Source organism: Electrophorus electricus, chromosome 1 (genome assembly GCF_041902795.1).
Source record: "Electrophorus electricus isolate QZ-2024a chromosome 1, ASM4190279v1, whole genome shotgun sequence".
Classification (NCBI taxonomy): Eukaryota; Metazoa; Chordata; class Actinopteri; order Gymnotiformes; family Gymnotidae; genus Electrophorus; species Electrophorus electricus.
The window spans coordinates 35,019,359-35,038,192 of record NC_137497.1 but is presented as its reverse complement, the minus strand read 5'-3'; the positions used below and the strand labels follow the sequence as shown (position 1 = coordinate 35,038,192).

General features: G+C 47.6%; 2 long non-coding RNA genes across 22 annotated transcripts in view; both read left to right on the top strand.

Annotated features, from left to right (window-relative positions):
- Positions 1 to 18,279, top strand: part of LOC113573878 (uncharacterized) — a 38,919-nt gene extending 20,640 nt beyond the window's left edge. For 11 of the 15 annotated variants that reach the window (XR_014124422.1, XR_014124421.1, XR_014124417.1 and 8 more), the window contains 2 exons: positions 2 to 80; positions 12,384 to 13,150. This is a non-coding gene — a long non-coding RNA (uncharacterized LOC113573878). Of the gene's footprint in view, position 1; positions 81 to 2,261; positions 8,495 to 12,383; positions 13,151 to 17,559 lie in introns of those variants that run through there. The other 4 variants (XR_014124414.1, XR_014124416.1, XR_014124415.1 and 1 more) reach the window with 4 other exon arrangements.
- A 54-nt stretch (positions 18,280 to 18,333) lies between these two features.
- LOC145658684 (uncharacterized) overlaps positions 18,334 to 18,834 on the top strand; it is a 23,855-nt gene continuing 23,354 nt past the window's right edge. For all 7 annotated transcript variants that reach the window (XR_014124409.1, XR_014124406.1, XR_014124405.1 and 4 more), the window contains exon 1: positions 18,334 to 18,834. This exon is cut by the window's right edge and continues 1,207 nt beyond it. This is a non-coding gene — a long non-coding RNA (uncharacterized LOC145658684).

Here is an 18,834-nt window from a genome sequence, read left to right as displayed (position 1 = left end):
GGGTTGTAACGACAGTGTGAGGATGTATGTCTGATACATCTGGCTCCTCCTGTCACGACAAGACCTGGACACCCTGTAAGGTGAGAACATCGCTTTCATTTACCTGCATCACACCAGCTGTTGCAGCACTGCACACACAAATAATGTTATGGATACGGAGGTATGTGTCTCTTAGCCCACTGGCACATTCTTGATTCATTTGGGTTGACTGGTTTGACCAGCATAAGTCCTTCAGACCAGTACTAGGGAGTCAGATGGGCTTTAGCGAGTAAGTTCAATTAGATGGGATATTTTTACGGTTAGCGAGGTTGCATTGTCAGTACCGGTGAAGGTTATTTAAGTGTGTGTCAGTTGTGTTTGTGGGATGTGCATCCTTTTCTGTTTCGCCCCACCGTGTGTCTGGCCCTGTATCAGAGCGGCTGCTTGTGTGTCTGGCTTAGCCGAAGCTGACATGGTACTGCTTGGCTGCACAAACTCGGCGCATGCGCACGGGAGTCTCACCTTAATGATGCCTGTGCATGTGTGTGCGCATTTGTGTGTGCACTCACGCACATGCATGTGTGTATGTATTGGAAGGTGTGCGTGCGCTTGTGTGCGCGGTAATGATGCCTGGCTGGGCTGTCTGTGGAGAACTCCTCGTTTGCAGTCCGGGAGGCCTTTGTTGTGTGGCGCGGGGCCGTGTTGTTACGCACCCTGGAATGTCTCATTAAGAATTAACGTGGGCATCCTCAGTGGCGACAGCCAGAGATCACCCTCCTACACACGCACGCACCACGCGTAAGCTCTCCCGCCCCCTCCCCACTCCCTGCAGACGGCCCTCCAGCCCGAGCGCTTTAATTATCGGGAGTTATCTCTCCCCCGTAGAACCCCTCCCCTTCGTCCATGGCGTGCTGGTTATGATCTGATTCTGAAGCATGCGGCGCAGGCTGGCTGACGCGCTGCCGGTGATTCGCCCCTCACCTGCCATACTCACCTCCTCGTTACCCTCCGGCTCCCCTCACACAAACCCCCTAACCCCCCTCCCTTCCCCGCTCAACAGCCCCGCGCGTCCTCCTAGCCTGGCCCTGGCTCAAGCTCCTTCGGAACACCCCGCCAACCTCGCCGCCAGGTCGCTATAGACGGCACTCCGCCCTTTTATCCGCTCTCCCGCGTCTTCGTTCCCAGGCGTCAAGGCAACAGTTTCAGTTGATGAGATTCCCGCAGATCCAACACCCCCCCCCCCAGGAACTTTAAAGGCTGCTCGACAGCTGCGTGGCATATTGATTTCCAGGGGCATTTAAAATGTAAAATGTAAAACGCAAAGATACCGGTGCAGTTTGATTGGAATGAGTGTTGACCAGCCATAAGTGATGGATTTCATTTGAAAATCTCTTCCCTCCTCTGAATGAGGGTAAACAAAATTATTATTTTTTTAAATAAAAATCTGGGAGAAAAGGGAAGACGTGCCAGATACCGTGAGAGTTCAAGTGGCTGATTGAAGCGTAAGAAGGCAGGCAGTGTGAATCGAGCTCGGCCGAGAGCGCACTGTAGAGGAACTCTGGCAGACTCCAGCAGCGGGAGGTTAAGAGAGCGCCTTGCCCTTCAGCCACTTGAGAAGAATGGCATGAGCCTTTGGCATGGATGAATGGAGTGCTTAAGCAGACGGCGCTCTTCACCGTGCTTTGTATGACCTCTCCTTCCACGCCATGACATGCAACTCCCCCACCCACACTATTGTTCTACGCATTCTGCATATGGTGTTATACATAAAGCCCACCTGGTTATTTTTGCATGTTTAGTCCCCACCCCCATCGTTTCTGTTCTGTTTCCCGGTTCAATTATTTGAGAGAGAGAGAGAGAGATATATATATATATATATATATATATATATATATATATATATATATATATATATATATATATATATATATATATAACAAATGTCTTTTCCAATGTATGTATGTGTGTGTGTGTGTATATATATATATATATATATATATATATATATATATATATATATATATATATATATACATACACATATACATATATATACATACATATATATATATATATATATATATATATATATATATATATATATATATATACACACACACACACACACACACACACACACACACACACACACATACATACATTGGAAAAGACATTTGTTTTTCGGAAGTGTGTAGTATGTCCAGAAATGTTTCTTGCTGAGTCATCACCAGAGTGACCTGAATGACATGATTTACGGTGTTTCGGAACTGTCGTTTTCTCAGCCCTCAGTCTCCATCCGTAGGCTTCGGGGCCGCACCGCACTTCCTGGAGGTGTTTATTTTGTGCCATTAAGCTCGGCCCTCTGGGAGAATAAGATGAGGAATAATGCATTATATGCTGGAATATAACTTTATGCAGTAGCCCGTGCCTGTCCCTGCAGAAAAGCTGGCCGCCGATTGGCTAGCAGTGACATGATTTACGAGGCCGCTGTGCGCATCAGCGGTGCGGGGGTTGCCATGGCGAGAGTCTCCAGGAAATGATACATTGCATTCTAATTGAAGAATCCTTAGCACATCCTTCCAACAGTAAAAGAAAAAAGACAAGAAATGAGAGAAACATTTAAATGCAAATGGCACCAACGCGGGAGAGGTGAGAGACGACGGGTTTACGGTGCGAGCGGTAGCGGCTGGGTGGGCGGCTGAAGTGGTGTATGCTCCAGGGCAGCCCTAGGCCACAGCGTAGGGCGCTCCCGCTCCTGCTCCCAGCCTGCACCCAGTCCACGGACGATTACTCTCCAGCGCAGCACTTTTCTCTGAATCTTTAGAGTTCGAAGGTTGAATTAGATTTGCTGAGTACCTTGCGTCTAATTTTAAAAATAGTTATCGTTTTTCCCGATTAAGGGGTGGCTTTTCGTCATAATGATGTGCACTGTTGCAGGCCATAAATTTCCATTTCTTTTGGTTCTAAATGATGCTGTTTGGGTGAGTAGTGATATCCTATCCCTTTCACTGAGAGGTATAAATTTTAAAGATGATGGAATTATCAGTGAGCTTTCGCAGCCCGAGACCCGGGAGTGGGCTAGAGCAAACTCTTTTCCAATACAACGAGATTACTGCAGATAATTGTGTTACATGGAGTATTGATCGAAAAATTGTTGTACTCCGGAAACATCTAAACACACAGTTTCAGTGCTGTCTTTATTGCTCTCAATCCAAAAATACCAATTTTTCCTTTCTTTTTCTTGTTTTTTTTTAAACAACCTTTAAGATGAACAAAAAATATAAATTATATATGTATTGTAATAAAAGAAAATCTTGGGTTGAAACATCAGAGAAATTACTTCTTTACAAGAATGTATTGATCACTTCATATCAAAGGAGTATGTTTGACATAAGATTACCTGCCAGTTTGAGCATTAGGTACACAGTGTTATAGCCTGGGGCAGTTGTAAGTCTGCCAAAGGGATTGTAAATAAGGCAGCAGCTCTGAGTGCCTCTGGCTTGGAAGCAGCTCAAGCTCGAACCCAAGGCAAAGGTAAACTTTATTTCATGCGATTCTTAACCCCCATTTGTTGGTACGCGCCTGGATTGGTGGTACGACCAATGAGACCTATAGAGAATCCGCCTCCTATAGAAACGTCCGTCCGCCCCTAAACCCCACAGATGCCGAGCACTAAGACCAGGCAACAGACAGCTACTTTTAAGTTGCCTCTATTCTCTGTAAAGCCAGTCAGAATTAAATACCCCCACCTCCCTTCCCCCCCCACACACACACATTCACCCCTCACCAAGGAAGCCCCTGGCTTTTAGATTTAAGGCATGCATTGCAGTGGAAAGGCATTATTCCATTACTTCCTGCACTCTAACCTCTACCTGCGTGTGGGGGTCTGTGCGGCTGGAGCGTGGGCCATATCGACAATTAATTGCTCTCCACCACTCTCTCCGAGGATCGGCCATGTTAACGGGGTTATATTGAGTTGATGCCTTGGATGTGATCGTTATTTTTATTTATTCATATTTCTCAGGCTTTCTGCATTTCCTTTCCTTCTATTTTCTTTCTTTTTTTTTGCCCATGATGAATTTTTAAGCACCTCTGTCTTTTTTTTTTCCTGCTCTCTACCTTCCATTATTGATTATTTAGATTTCTAACATTTTTACCTTGAGGTTCTGTAATCTAGCTAAGGTGGGCCGTGTTTGGGCTTTGTGTTTGTATGTCGTTAAATATTTAGCGACTCCAGTTGGCTCTTCAATTTCCTGCGGCTCCAGTTTAAACAGTTTGGGCCCTGCAAGGCAATAAATTAATCATGGCTGGACGTGGATGATTGTGTTCACTACTGTGTTCACTTTTTAGCAGGGCCCCTTTAATCCTCCCACTGCCAGTTTAGAGCCGGCCCTGTATGCCCATGACATACAGCAAGGCTCCAACTAAAGGCATTGCTGATTACTAAGATCACATACTCCTGTGGATATCCAATACAGATACTCTGTGGTAGTATCTGTAGCCTGGGACTTGGTCCTGACTGGGGCATTTGTTGTTATTAGAGCTATTTGATGAATTGTTCCTCACCTTAGACCAGATCTAAATTGGCATGGCCATGTCAACATGGTGATTTTAAGTAGGTGTTTTGCATGCAGACTCAGTACATTAACTTGAGTAAGGCCAGGACAAGGGTGTTTTTCATATTAGATGTACAAAAGTGAGAAAAAAATCTTGGGACGTATTCTTCAATGTTTGAGTCTTGGCTCAAAGGAAAGAGTGCCATCTATTGTTGGAGACTGGGATTGTTCTTTATTTTATTGTAAACAACAAAAGATTTGTTCACAAAAGTGGATGAGCACGGGCAAATGTAAATCTGCTGTTGAAATGTAGATTTGGTGGGGGGTTGGGGGTGCAAAAACAGTTCATTTTTAAATGTGCATCACAGTGTTTACATTTGTCCTGAACTGTATCACTGACGATACTGTTTAGATTTTACAGACGAGGTGGAAAAAAAGGGGAATAATAGTTTTTTTGTAGGAACTTCTCTTGCACTAGTGACGATGTGTTTTGTGATCTTTGTGTGATTATGCGTGGTAAGGATGAGACATATATAGTTCCTTCTTCTCATGCACATGTGTGTGTTATTTATTTATATGTATATTTTATTTAAAGGATAATCCAGCTACAGTAATATACAGTAACACTGCATGACCAAACATATACAGCTATAGAAAGATACAGTATAAAAACTATTAGAGTCACTTATACAGTGTTTTAATATATATTTTTAAATTTCTATTCTCTTGATGCTCAGAAGTCATCTGTAAAATGACTTCGTAGATTTGTCAGTATGGTTTTAGTCTGGTCAGTCAGTCTGATTTGTCTGGTTTTATGTCAGCCAATTTTGTTAACTTTCTTAAATCCTCATTGTTGGGCCTAAATACACTTTTAGGAACATGTATGTAGCTTTTTAGTTGAACATGAAACTTTTTTCTAAAAAGGTTTTACTTTAGTTGTGATCTTTGACCCCTTTCTAAATAGTTTTTTTATTTGTTGTGATCTTTGACCCCTGCTTGAACTTTCTGATGCATGTTAAGAATCTTGATCAGTCCAGTTTTCCTGGTTATTATCTCTTAAGTTAAAAATCACCCACCATTTTAAGACACTAAAAAAAGCACATCTGTGTATCCTCACGGTGGGATGACTGTAACCTGCATTTTTCAGAGATATTGCTCATCTTCAGCTTTGACAAACTGCAGCAGCCTGTCTCCTCACTAGGTCCAAGTGGAGGGAGGACAGCGCTCCAGTGCGGCCTGCCTTCTGTGCTTCCCAGAGAGTTTTAGAATTGATTTCAACATTTTGGATCTAAGCAATGAAGCACAGCAGGACAAGGTCCCTGGGAGCTTCTCCGACCTACTCTCTCCATATACAGATGTGACAGCTGTTGAGTCTTTGAGCCAGGGGCTGTTAGTTGGCCCTAGGGGGACTGTGCTTTTGTGGTGTATACACCCAACCTTTGAAATGCTCTTCCCATGGCCATAACACCATCAGACTCTGAATATCTTAAGACCTGTTTTTATTCTCTTGCTTTTAGTGGTTCCTTAATGTTGGTGGTCGGCACATGTCGTGAACTCCAGTATTTGTTTGACGTATTATGTTGTGTTTAATGGTCTATGGTCTGGGACTGAGATATTGTCTAGAAACGTGCTAGACAAATAAAGATTTACTTATGTACTTCTAGCACATGCCCTAGTCCAGCTACAGTAAGAAACAGTACGTCTGCATGGCATTGACTCATTCAGCTATACCAATACATGGTAACACCGAACGCTACCAACTCACTTAGCTACAGCAATATACAGAAACACCACATGACCTCACGTCACCCCATAACAGAACATACACAATGTACCACCAGCTCGGCCAGCTATGGAATGATTCTGTAACACTTTTCACCCTCTAAGATAAAGTAATATTGTAAACTAGCAGTTCACCCAACTACAGTAAGGCTCGCCTTACATGCTCCACTTCTATTATTCCCTCTTCATTGCAGTCTTGCAATGAACCTCTACTGTAGAATCTTGCCCACCTGCTTTCTCGTTCACACACACACACTCAGTCTTCCCCCTCTGACCCGTCAACTCCACCTGACCTTAATACACTATAGTGGTGCGCTATAGAGGGTCCACTCCTTGGTCCCAGTAAGCTGCCTCCTGCTCGCCTAATGCCGGCTGCCGTACGTGCTCCGGCCCATGTGCCTGCTCCTCACCCTGGCAGGTGGCAAACACCCACTGCGTTGTGCCCTGGCCTTTCCCGCAACATCTGTGTGTGATCTGCCTTTGACTCATGGTTCCGTTTCAAAACCACGACACGCTCGTCAAAAGCTGGGCCCTTTGGGGTGTTTAGATTGACCTTCATTCATCACCTGACTTAATCACACTTGTTTGGGCACCATCGAGCATATACTTTAATCCCTTTGTCTCTGTGTATTTCTTTGGAAGTTGTTACCAGAGCCACCCACAGGTGGCTCAACTGGATGTCATGGTCTCTTTCCCTGTGAATGTTATTTATAAGGCTAAGGATTATGCAAAATATCTTTCAGCTGTTTTGGGGAACCTCCCCCGCCTCCAACACACACACACACCTCTGTAGCCTTCCATTTCCCCACACACCGCTGGCTGATGCAAACTGCTAAGGCGTTTCTTTACCCTGTCCCGTTAGCATTACCAAAGGCGCATGCTGAAATGCTAACCAGACCCGCCTGCGCACGGCTCCATCCTTCCATTCTGCATCTTGACGCACCATGTGATGTTATTTGTCCTTTGCTTCATACCATTCTCACAGACATAGAGCCCAAACTTTCCATTACCGCTGCTTCAGCTCCTCATGCACCAGGGGCTGCTATTATTCAGATGCCTTCATTCAAATGGTCACAACCTTTCCAGCCCAATCGCATTCGTCGACCGATTTGTGTTCGAATGGCCGTCCGCGACGCGCATATTTAAACCCCCCCCCCCCCCAACGCTCACACCACCCCTCACCCCTGCTCCATTCAACTGTGCTACAGCATTGGGGGGGGGGGGGGGTTAGTGGAGGCACGCGTGTTTTCGCCGCCCCGTGGAACGTCCAGTGAAGGGGTTGGGGGAAATTGTAATAATTTGTCGTATTGATCCTTTAGCCACGGCAGCCGGCTGCCATTGTGGCCGAGCGGGAACAGACACCCCATCGATTGCCTCTTTGCAGCTCTACTTGCAGGCCCGGGAATGTGGCTTCCCGCTGCCGTTGGGCCCATTGTCTCCCGCAATCGGGAGGCATCAAACAGCCGCCGATTACCAAAAAAAAAAGAACCCAAGCCGCTCAATCCTGGGAGATGGGGCTCACACCCCAAGAGGCAGGCACTGTGTCCCACCGCCGCCCCCTTTCGCCCTCCGAGCCGAGGCCTGGTCCCGATGGGCCTGGGCGGAGGACCATTACGGCTGATTTAGTGAGCTCCACTTGGAGCGTAAGTGCACCGTCAGAACAGGGGAGGCCAGGGGAAATGCCAGAGATGGAGACAGCTGTAGGGCTTCAGTCGAAATCCGCACTAAATCAGGCGTAGCAATCAGCTTCTGCACCAGATGCCATTTTTGATTGATCAGGACTACAGTGACAAGGCCCGAAAGGAGTGTTTTTGTGCAAAAGATGTGCAAGAGCCTTTCCTTCACAGTCCAAGGCACGCATTAGTGTGTGTACTAAATCAACTATTAGGCTGCTTTGCTTTGAGCGAGACAAACTGTGGACTGTTGTTAAAATGTGTTGAATTTGTGTGTGTGTGCGTGAGTGCATGTTCACAGACGGATTTTAGAGCTTTGGATGCGGGCCAGTGTTCCTCAGGGATCTCTGTGGAAAGCTCTAGAAGATGCTGCAAAGCAGCAGAGACACTACTGTGAGGCTGCTGTAAAAAAAACACAGAGCCAGAGAGCCACACGCACACACATACACACACACACACACACACACACACACACACACACACACACACACACACACACACACACACACACACACACATACATATATTCACAAGTACTCATATATGCTCAGACACTTGCACAAGCACAAACACATACACACATACTTACCAATACTCATATGTACTTACACACTCTCTAGTGCGTGCGCACACACACACACACACACACTCACACACACAGACCTATAGCCTCTGGCCTCTCACACTGTGCATCACACTCTGGCTGCCCATAAAAGCCAAGAGGATCTATGCTCACACTTCACTCACAGCTGTAAGGGTAAGTGGTCAGCCTTGTTCTGTACCCAATCATAATCACACACTCACACCCATTCCCACACCCACACACACACACACACACACTGCAAGCCCACGAGCATGACTGGTTTGTTTATGTATGCGTGTGCACTGAGCTGTTGGCCCCTGTCTTTCCCGGTGTGGAATACAGCAGTACGTTCGGGGCATCCCTGGCTCTGATTAGCCACCATCGACTTGCACAGCACAGGGATTAGCTTGTTCTAATATGGGAGCACTAACTTTGGAAAGGTACTTTGGAGTCCTAAATTCAACTTGTAACATTTCTTTAATGTCTTACATGTGGGAATCAGATTGGCTAAATGTTGTCAGGTAAGGGCTTCATGAAGCCTTGAGACTTAATTAATCCAGGTTTCTGCAAGTTCCTTTGAAATAGTTTAAATTCCTCTCAACTTTTTCTCTCCTGCACTCCCTATTTTCTAAGGGTTAGGCACTTGGTGCTGTGAATAATTCAAGCTCGTCTCTCTCTCTCTCTCTCTCTCTCTCTCTCTCTCTCTCTCTCTCTCTCTCTCTCTCTCTGTGAGGTTGTTAAGTATGCCATGTGCTTGGGAGAGGTAAAACCTGGCTAGCTGTGCTGTCTGTGCTGCTGCTGGTGGTGTTGGGGGCTGGGAGCTGCGTGTGACTGATGGAAAAGATCAGGATCATTTTCATGTGCCGTTTGCTTCCCAATGGAACGCCTCCAGCACCGCGCTAATTACTCCACGCCACTCTGATCCAACCTTCCCGTCTCCTCCACCCAACCCCACCCCAGCCCCCGTCTCCTCCACCTCGTCCCCTCACAAGCGCCAGAGCGAGAACAGACTAATCAACTGCCTCCCACCACCATTCGTTATATATTTACCACATCACCTTCCTCCGGCCGGTCGGAACGAACCCTTTATGTCGTCCTTGGGCGCGCTCCGGCAGGGACACAGACATTGGTCGGGTCACCCCGCGGCAGATCAGCCGGATCAGGAGTGGCCCCTGAGGCACCTCGAAATGGCTCAATCGAATGAATTCCTCATTTATTCCAAACATGATCCATAACTGGGTTTATTTTAAGCAAAATTGCGACCCGCATTGCAAATGAATCGCGCCATCAGAGGCCTAAAAAAGATGGAGCATGCCGGCCGCCGATCAAAGCTTTTAAATAGTAAAAACAGCAGCGGGCTTTGTAGGCAGCGAGGATAAATCCATATTACAAATTGCTTTTGTGAGATCTGGATGAGCGGCCGATTTTTTAGTATTGAACCTTTGTCCCATTCAGTGACCACAGTGGGAAAGGATACTGATCCTTCTGAGGATCAATGCAGGCCTGGGTTCCACCGAGTTCTTTCTGTACTGTTCTCTCTCTCTCTCTCTCTCTCTTTCTCTCTCTCTCTCTCTCTCTCTCTTTCTCTCTCTCTCTCTCTCTCTCTTCTCTCTCTCTCTCTCTCTCTCTCTCTCTCTCTCTCTCTCTCTCTCTCTCTCTCTCGTTCTACAACTCTGTGAAGGCAGCATGCACGTGCGCCCACCCCCTCCAGGCAGACCTTGAGCGCACGCTGAAGGGATCAGGGGCCAGTGGAGCAGCAGCCATGGCGGTCCGCTGCCATTTAGCTCCTCTGGTCATCCCTTTATTGTCGGCTGCTCGTTTCCAAGGCCATGTGCTTGCGTGTGTCAGCTCATTAAAGGGCATTTCGCACAGCACCATCAACATTCACCTGACACACGTGCGGCTGATGCCGTACCCGTAAATTGCCTCATTACACAAAATGACTGAATTGGGTATTTATATTAATTGATTAGTGGAGAATGTTCAAAGATACTTTTAAATCCCCCCTCCCTCCATTCAGTCTCAGCCCTGTGAATGGGTTGGAGCAGGAGGTGTGTGTGCGCAGGCTCGGTCTCCTCGCCGTAATGGCATCATTAGTCCGGAGACAGCACACCGGCGCGTCAGCCGTCAAATTAGTACGCCACGTCTTTAATGATCCACCTCATCTGCCAAATAAAGCGTGGCCATTGGCTCATTATTGATCTCTCTCTCCCCTGATTGGACCCACTTCCTGGAATGGCAGGCTTTGAAAAATCCTTTGGAAACACGCGATGGGAGGGAGGTGGGGAGAGAGAGAGAGAGAGAGAGAGAGAGAGAGAGAGAGAGAGAGAGAGAGAGAGAGAGGGGCCTATGGGCTGAATCTATGCATTATTAGCCTGATCCTGTGTGGAGTGCTCTTGCTGCTGGTGGGAGCTCTGCAGTGTCCTTCAGTCCACTATTACTGAGGGGCATCGTAAAACCCTCGTCCCTCAGTGCAACAGCTACTGACAAGGCCATTATGAGCCATACAGCCATAGTCTCCCCTGACACACACATACACACACACACACACACACACACACACACAAAACAGGAGCAAAACCATTGTCAGCAATACGCAATGCAATACAGCTCCGCTTAGATAAAATGATTTGGATAATTTGGCCAATTAAAGCACATGAAAGTGCTTTTTGGAGTCTTGCTCTTTTATCAAGATGCATTCACATTTTAACCCAATTTCCCATGACGCCCCACCCCCACCCCTGCCCCGGACCATCACATTTGCATTATTTTTGCATTGATGTGCAGATGGTAATATTATTGTTGAGGCGAGGATTTAAAGGAGCCCGTGATTTCAGACCGTGCTGCACCACAGCGCAGCTGAAGTGGAGCGTTGCCGCGCGGGTGTACAGCCCAGCTGCCACAAGCAGAGCCTTAATAACCATGTAACGGGACACACTTCTCTCCCGTCCTTCCTCGGGTGCATTTAATTAGGCCTCCGTATTAAAGGTGCTGCCGGTCTGCTGCGGTTGGTGATGCCCCCGATCTCTGCCTCCCCTCAGGAAAGTGGACACCCCCCCCCCGCCAAAAAAAAGGATTTAAGAATGGCAGACTGCGATTTTGAAGGCCGCCCTCATAATCCCGAGCAGGGAGGAGCCGTGCTTACGTCTCTCCACCGTCGTCCTTCTTACACGTCCCCTTTCCCTCCCTTTTTGTGTGTTTCCATCTTCATTTATATTAATTTCACAAATCTCCCTGGATGAGAAGAGGTGGCGTCCTCCAACAGCACCCCGCACCACCACAACCCCTGGGACTGGTGTTTTAATTTAGCCCGACTTCACTGTAATAAAATTTTATATCACTCTTTTATTAGGTGTTAATATTACACTACCTCTCCCCCAACTACAGCTTTATCTAATTGCTTTCATTAGCACCACAGGCCCTGTTCGGGCTATGGAAGATGACAAGTTACTGCCCTCGCTGTCTTACGCTGCCTTTACTACAGGTTATAACGCGCCACTGGCATGGGTTAGTGTTACCTATGATAAAATATATGAAGCGTCCCACCATAAATATAATCTTCCCTTTGAGGACCAGCAGTTCAATCAGGAATCGAACCGGAAGGAAAGACCGACAGAGAAAAGCAATCGTCACGAAGCCTGGTTTATCTCACAGGCAGTACAATTTGCATGTTATATGTTTATTCTGCTTTTACCCAATCCCACTTCCATCCTATGGCAGGTTATGTGGAGAGGACCAGCATATATCATTTGAATTCAGGAGTTGCAAACGTAAACGTTAACCTATGCCGCGCCACTCACTTTCTTTCAGCCTGAGAAGAAAAAAAGTGGAGTGCGGAATGTTAAAGCGGTCACAGAGCACAGAGGCGCCCCAATTCATAACATCTGTCGGGATCAGCGTCTGCTGTTGCTTTTTCCGGGAGAAAGGCAGCCGCTCCTCTCCCTCCGGATGGTACAAACGTGTCACCGACGCACACACCCTGTTTCATGTGGTCCTACAGCCACAGTGTCCCTGATGAGAGCTGAGGATATGAAGGACCTTCATTTGTGGCTCCTTGCTGGGCTGACCTCCTGCGGTTGTGTGCGCGCACACGTGTGTGTGTGTCCACAAGCCTTCCGATCAGGCAGCAGGGGGGCCTTAGTGTGTAAGTGGAGCGAGTCGCTGAGTGACTTGGCGGGTGCTCGCCCACTGTGAGGAACCGCGGAGCAGACTGAAGCTTGGTGCAGCCGGCGCAGAGACAGACAGGCCGGGAATCGAACGCGGTGAACACAGCCACCAGCAAGCTTCATCACACCTCAGAGCCTGTGTAACAACCCCCCCCCCAAATCAATCCAAAATATTCATAAACAAACAAACAAAAAATAAAAAACGGCATCATACACCCCCTCCAATCATCTTAGGTCAGCAGAGATCAAGCCAATCAAAAGGAAATGATGAAAAAAGCCTCCCCTTCATCTTGTATCGGGAAAGTGTGTGTGAATGGCTGTCCTGCCTGTGGAGCTTTGGAAACCTGTTTGTTTACAAGATCCCAAAGCAAAGTTGGGAATTTGGGGTGGGAGTCGGGGGGGGGATTCCCCTCAACTCACGCCCCCACTATGTGGCACACTTAAACCGTAACAGAACAGCCCTCCTGCTGACCTCCACAGCCTCGCCACGGCTGTCTGTTTGTTTGCTTTCACAGGGCTGAATGACACTTTCCTGGCTCCAGGTCAGCCTGTGATGTTTTGAAAGACGCCATTTGTCAGCGCTGGCAGGCTGAAAAAAGGAAGTTCCATTTTCTAATGTTGTCTGTCATCGTTCCACTACACTAAAACAAGCTGCACGATCCTGGCGCACAAACGACTACCTCGTTATTTTAATCTGTATGAATAAGCCTCGTCTCTCATCCTTCAGTTTACTCCACACGTTTTTTTTACCCTGGACCATCGCACTGCGGGGCTTGGAACAGTGGCTAGTGCGCTGGGAGCAGGGTAATAGTGGCTGGAGAGGAAGCAATCGCGCTTCCTGCCGGTCTGGTTTTATACAGGACATTAGCTCCCCCACCCCCATCTCCTGTCTCACCAGCCCGTCAGGACATGGCCGACTCGCCGATGGATTATTGTGGCTGCAGAAATGGTCAAGCTTGATGAATCCGAAGGAAATTGGCTTTGAAATGGCCTCATCTGCTCAGGACAAAGCCATTACTTGATATATCTTATAAGTGGATTTTGAGTGTGGCTAAATTATTTTAGAATTACCTCTGCTGGAAAGATGCTTGGCTGCCCATCTTCTGTGGGGCCTGAGCCAAAATGAAAGCCATTTCTCAGTAAATCGCAGGAGGGCTGTTTTAATTATCACGGTGCCTGAACGTGTGCGTTACTGTTTGGCGTTTCGAGGCGGCACTCCGTCAGCCCGTGTCTGCTTTAGTTAGCGCCAGTCGGCCTGAAAAGAAATGATCTACAGAAACACAAACAGCAGGAACAATGCTGCATTTAGAGTGGGGGAGGGGCGGCGTGGCCTTGATATTGAGGAAGAGCAGAATAAATGCAGATTCGTAAGCGATGAGTGTCAATGCACTGCGCTCATCCACGCTGTTGCCCTTGTGATTTGCGGACCTTGATATTCCATCTGTACAGTATGATTCAGCTAATTATATCAAGGTGACGCCCTAGATATCGATCAAACCTCTCTCCGGGTCGAACGTGGCGTGCGCAGTGCTTTGTGTACGCGGTTTGAAACGGGACAAAGCAGGACCGAGCTCCCTCATCTGTGCCGCATGTCGTCCTGCGTCGTCCCCCTGCTGTTCCTGCTCCACATCCACACACACACCCATCTAAACACACACATGCGCATGCGCACACGCGCAGAGTTCATTATCCTCCTTCCATGGCTCTGAATGAGGTGATCAGGCAGGGGGAGTGAAAAAGTGTGTGTTTCTCAGTACAGTAGTAGAAGCATCAATCGTCTGAAGCAGTGGCCGGAAAAGAGCAGGCCTCAGCTGAGCTTGGCCCACCTTAACACCACCACCTTAACATCAACTCCATAACATCAACACCTTAACACCACCACCTTAACATCTACCCCATAACATCAACACCTTAACATTAACTCCATAACATCAACACCTTAACACCACCACCTTAACACCAACTCCATAACATCAACTCCATAGCTTCACCACCTTAACATTAACCCCAAAACATCAACACCTTAACACCACCACCTTAACATCAACTCCATAGCATCACCACCTTAACATTAACCCCATAACATCAACGCCTTAAAACCACCACCTTAACATCAACACGTTAACACCATCACCTTAACACCAACCCCATAACATCAACTCATTAACACTACCACCTTAACATCACCACCTTAACATCAACTCCTTAACACCACCACCATAACATCAAATACTTAGCACCATCACGTTAAAATCACCATCTTAACATCAACCCCTTAACACCATCACTTTAACATCACCACCTTAACACCATCATCTTAACATCACCACCTTAATATCACCACCTTAACATCAGCCCCATAACATTAACTCCTTAACATCACCACCTTAACATCAACCCCATAACATCAACTCCTTAACACCATCACCTTAACACAATCAACTTAACATCAAAATCTCAACCTGTTAATCTCATTTTAGCACCTCAACACCAGCATTTTAACAACAACACCATAACACCAACACCGCAACATAAGCTGCAAGCTTTAACTACTGCAGGCTTGGTCCTGGCTGTTTCACCACCCTCATGGTGATTGCTAATCATTTTGCGATGGCCACCGGGGGAAGATGGCTCACTGGGATCATCAGGTTTTAAACGGTTATGACAAAGTGGCTTGACTCGTTACAGAATGACCTTCCATTTCAACAATGTCTCCTAACTCAGACGGTGTCTGCTGCAGCTATTTGGGCTCAGAGGAATGCATCTCTGCCTGACATTGCTGGAACGAGAAACTGCGCTGATTAGATTCAGATGTCAGCGGGATTTCTTTTATTACTACCTTGTGTAGTGCTTTTCTTCTGCATTACACAGTTACTTAGTGCAGTTGTTTCCCACGTTTCGGTGGTGTACGCTAAACAGACTCCCCTTCATGTTCCGTGCAACCGGCGTCCCAGTTTAAACCTGAAATGTGAAGTGTTCTGGGAAAGGTAGTCATTTTTAAATGCTGCTAGAGGGTTTTAAAAGCTGCGTGATGTTTACAAAAGGAGACAAAAGGTATGGAGGGTGTGGAGAAAAGGCAGGAGGGAAGCGGTGAGACCCACCATCCCCGTGGAATGGCGAGGCGCACCAGATATATAGAGTATATAGAGTATACATCAGCCAGTATCACCAGCAGGACACTCCAACATGTGGTGTGCTGTGAAAAGTATCGAAATCATTTGTTCAGGCCACGTCAGTGGCATTATGAACCATGTGCAGCCAGCACTTCGCACCAAACCATTCCCACAACGATGTATGCACGCATAGTGTCGTAAGCATAGTGGGTGGAGCCTTGTGGGTGGGGTGTGACTGTAAGGGGCTGTTCCCAATGCCCACCGGTCAATCACAAAACCCCCCTCCACTGTGGTCTGCTTACCGCTCTGCCGCTCTCTCCTTGATTGAAAGCACTCATCTGCCCTGATTGAAAGGTCCACGTGTATCAGAGAGGCCCTATGGGGCCGGTGTGCCGCTGATTGCCCACTGCGGAGGGGCCGCGCTCTGTGTGGAGGGGCCGCTTAATTAGCCTCCCCCGGAGCTGGGCCGGAGCATCCCTTATCCACCGTCTCCACGCAAGCCATTATTCATCAGAGAAGTGGCGTTATTAAGGCATTAGACGGCTCGTTTCAGCCCGCTTGCAAAATTGCTGCTGGTACAGCTGCAATTAAAGAATGCATTAGTATTATTAATAAAGGATCACGTGCACACCCGCGGATGGCAGTTGGCACAGATGTAACTGTGCCACACGTACACACAATTGCACGCATGTACACATTTGTCAAGCCACAAATACTTAATTCAGAGCATTTTAGAATTAAATATACATATTTAATTGATGCATCAGCCTCTCAAATTGTTAATTAGCGTAAATGATGAATGTTTGATGCCATCTTTAATAGTATCTGGGAGCATTACTCTTGTAGTCACTTTCTGCATGTTTTAAGTGATTAGAAAATGCAAGCCTGCATCTTCTCCCTTAGGCAGAATGACACGCGCCGCATTTGTTACCTTGGTCAACCCGTTCCTTAAAGCTCTCGTAAAAGCTGCCCAGAGATCAGCAATGTGTTCTGTTCTGGACCACATTTTGATCTTATAGCATTTACATCTATTGGCCCGATTTGCGTTTGGACTCCAGGAGAAGTGTAGATCGCTGATGGTGCTTAATTTCAGCGTTTTCCATGGTAGTGAATGTTCTCCATATTATTCACATCTGCCCTTATTGTAATCTGACCTAGGGAAATGCACATATTGCTTGGGAAAGCACGCGCATGTGCGTGTGTGTGTGTGTGCGTGCGTGCGTGCGCATACGCATTTGTGTGCGCGTGTGTGTGTGTGTGTGTGTGTGTGTGTGTGTGTGCGCGCATACGCATTTCTGCGTGCGCGCGCGTGTGTGTGTGTGTGATTGCACGTGGGTGTGAGCGCTTTTTAGAGCAGGCGTTCTCGGTTTACATGACAGCTATCCCACCATTGTGCCCTCAGCTCCCATGATGCACTGGGAGATTTAGCATACATAAAGGTGCTGATGGCTGATGGGGGCGTGTGAGCATATTAAAGTGAGGAGTCTAAAGAGTGATTTGAAGGTGCTTAACTTTGCAAAGCCCTGCAGAAGCATTCAGCTCTGAGCTGTTGCCACGGCCACACTTAGCAAAGACTGTGTTAAGGTGCATGTCATTCTCAAGAGCTGTCCGCTTTATAAGGCATAAACCTCTGCTAAAGTGTGTGCATTGATGTGTGTGGCTCGGTGTGTGTGTGTGTCTGTGTTTTGTGTGTGTGCAATTTAATAGGCCCGTGCTAACATTAAGATACATGTCACCAGAGTGACCATATGACCTCCCGTTGACCGAGCCCCTCTGGCTAAGCAGCATGCAGGTCTGCGCGTGGGGCTTCGGGCAGGGAAGTGGCCCACTCGAGCAGGTGGAGAGGACGGCGTGAGATCCGTGGCATCAGATGCAGGTAAAGTTTGCAGTCCTGCGCGTGTGAATATCTCCCATGGTCTGTGCCTCAGTTGAGTCTGCTTGCGCGGGGACTGTGGAGAGTCCTCCAGAAAGATGGCGTACTGATCGATTGAATCCTGTGATAAAGGAAATCCCATTTTATAGCCACAGATGCACAGGCCTCTTTCTGTACACCTCTGCAGCAGGCCATGGGAGCACACCAGGCGCGCGCATCTCAGGTTGCACACACACACGCCTGTGCGTGTGTGTGAGTGAGAGGTATAGCGCAAACCTTTAATAAACAGGATGTATAAACAAACTAGCTCAGTTTCCTCCCTTGTGTTTGTGACACACACACGACAGGCTTATCTAAAGCGCTCCATAAGCCACTCTGCATGTGCTCATAATTGAAACGTCAGATTGAACTGTGTGTTTCTTGACACATTTCCTCCTCATAATCGCCTCTCTTTAATCTCTCACCATTTCGGTGTGTTCCTTCTCTCTCCTTCTCTGTACTTGTGCACACAGAATTCCAGCTATTGCCTTTGGTTATTAACTAGCAGTGGATTTGTTGGGAGAGGGGGTGGGTGTTTGGTGGTGGTGGTGGTGGGAGGTGGGGAAATAAGCTGTCACACATCGGCGCGGGCGATGGCGTGACGTGGGGCACAGGCAGACGGCCCGGATTACTACGCCGCTTCTACTAAACGGCTCCGTGCAGGAGGGCCACTGCAGGGAGCCCTCTCAAAGGCCCTCTCAAAAAGAACAGCAGAGAGAGGCAGGACACCACAGCGTGGACGGACTCGGGGGCGCGCTTTCCCCCACGTCTCAGGGAGCGGGACCGACCCAGTCAACGACGCTTAACGGCCTCTCAAAACAGGCAGCTCGGCAGCTCTGTGGCACTGAGTGCCACCAGCAAGATTCATCAGGTATGGCGCCTCCTGCAGGAGTCATCAGGGATGGTCGATTTCATCGTGGTACCGCTGCACATAGCTGGTAAATGAATCGAAGTTTCCTAGAACTGTCTCTGACCACCATGGCCGTTTACAAAACACCAGGCTGGGACTGTAGAAATCACCAAACAGCCAAAAAAAAGTTCAGCTTCAGTGGCGTTTCTTTCAGTGTGGG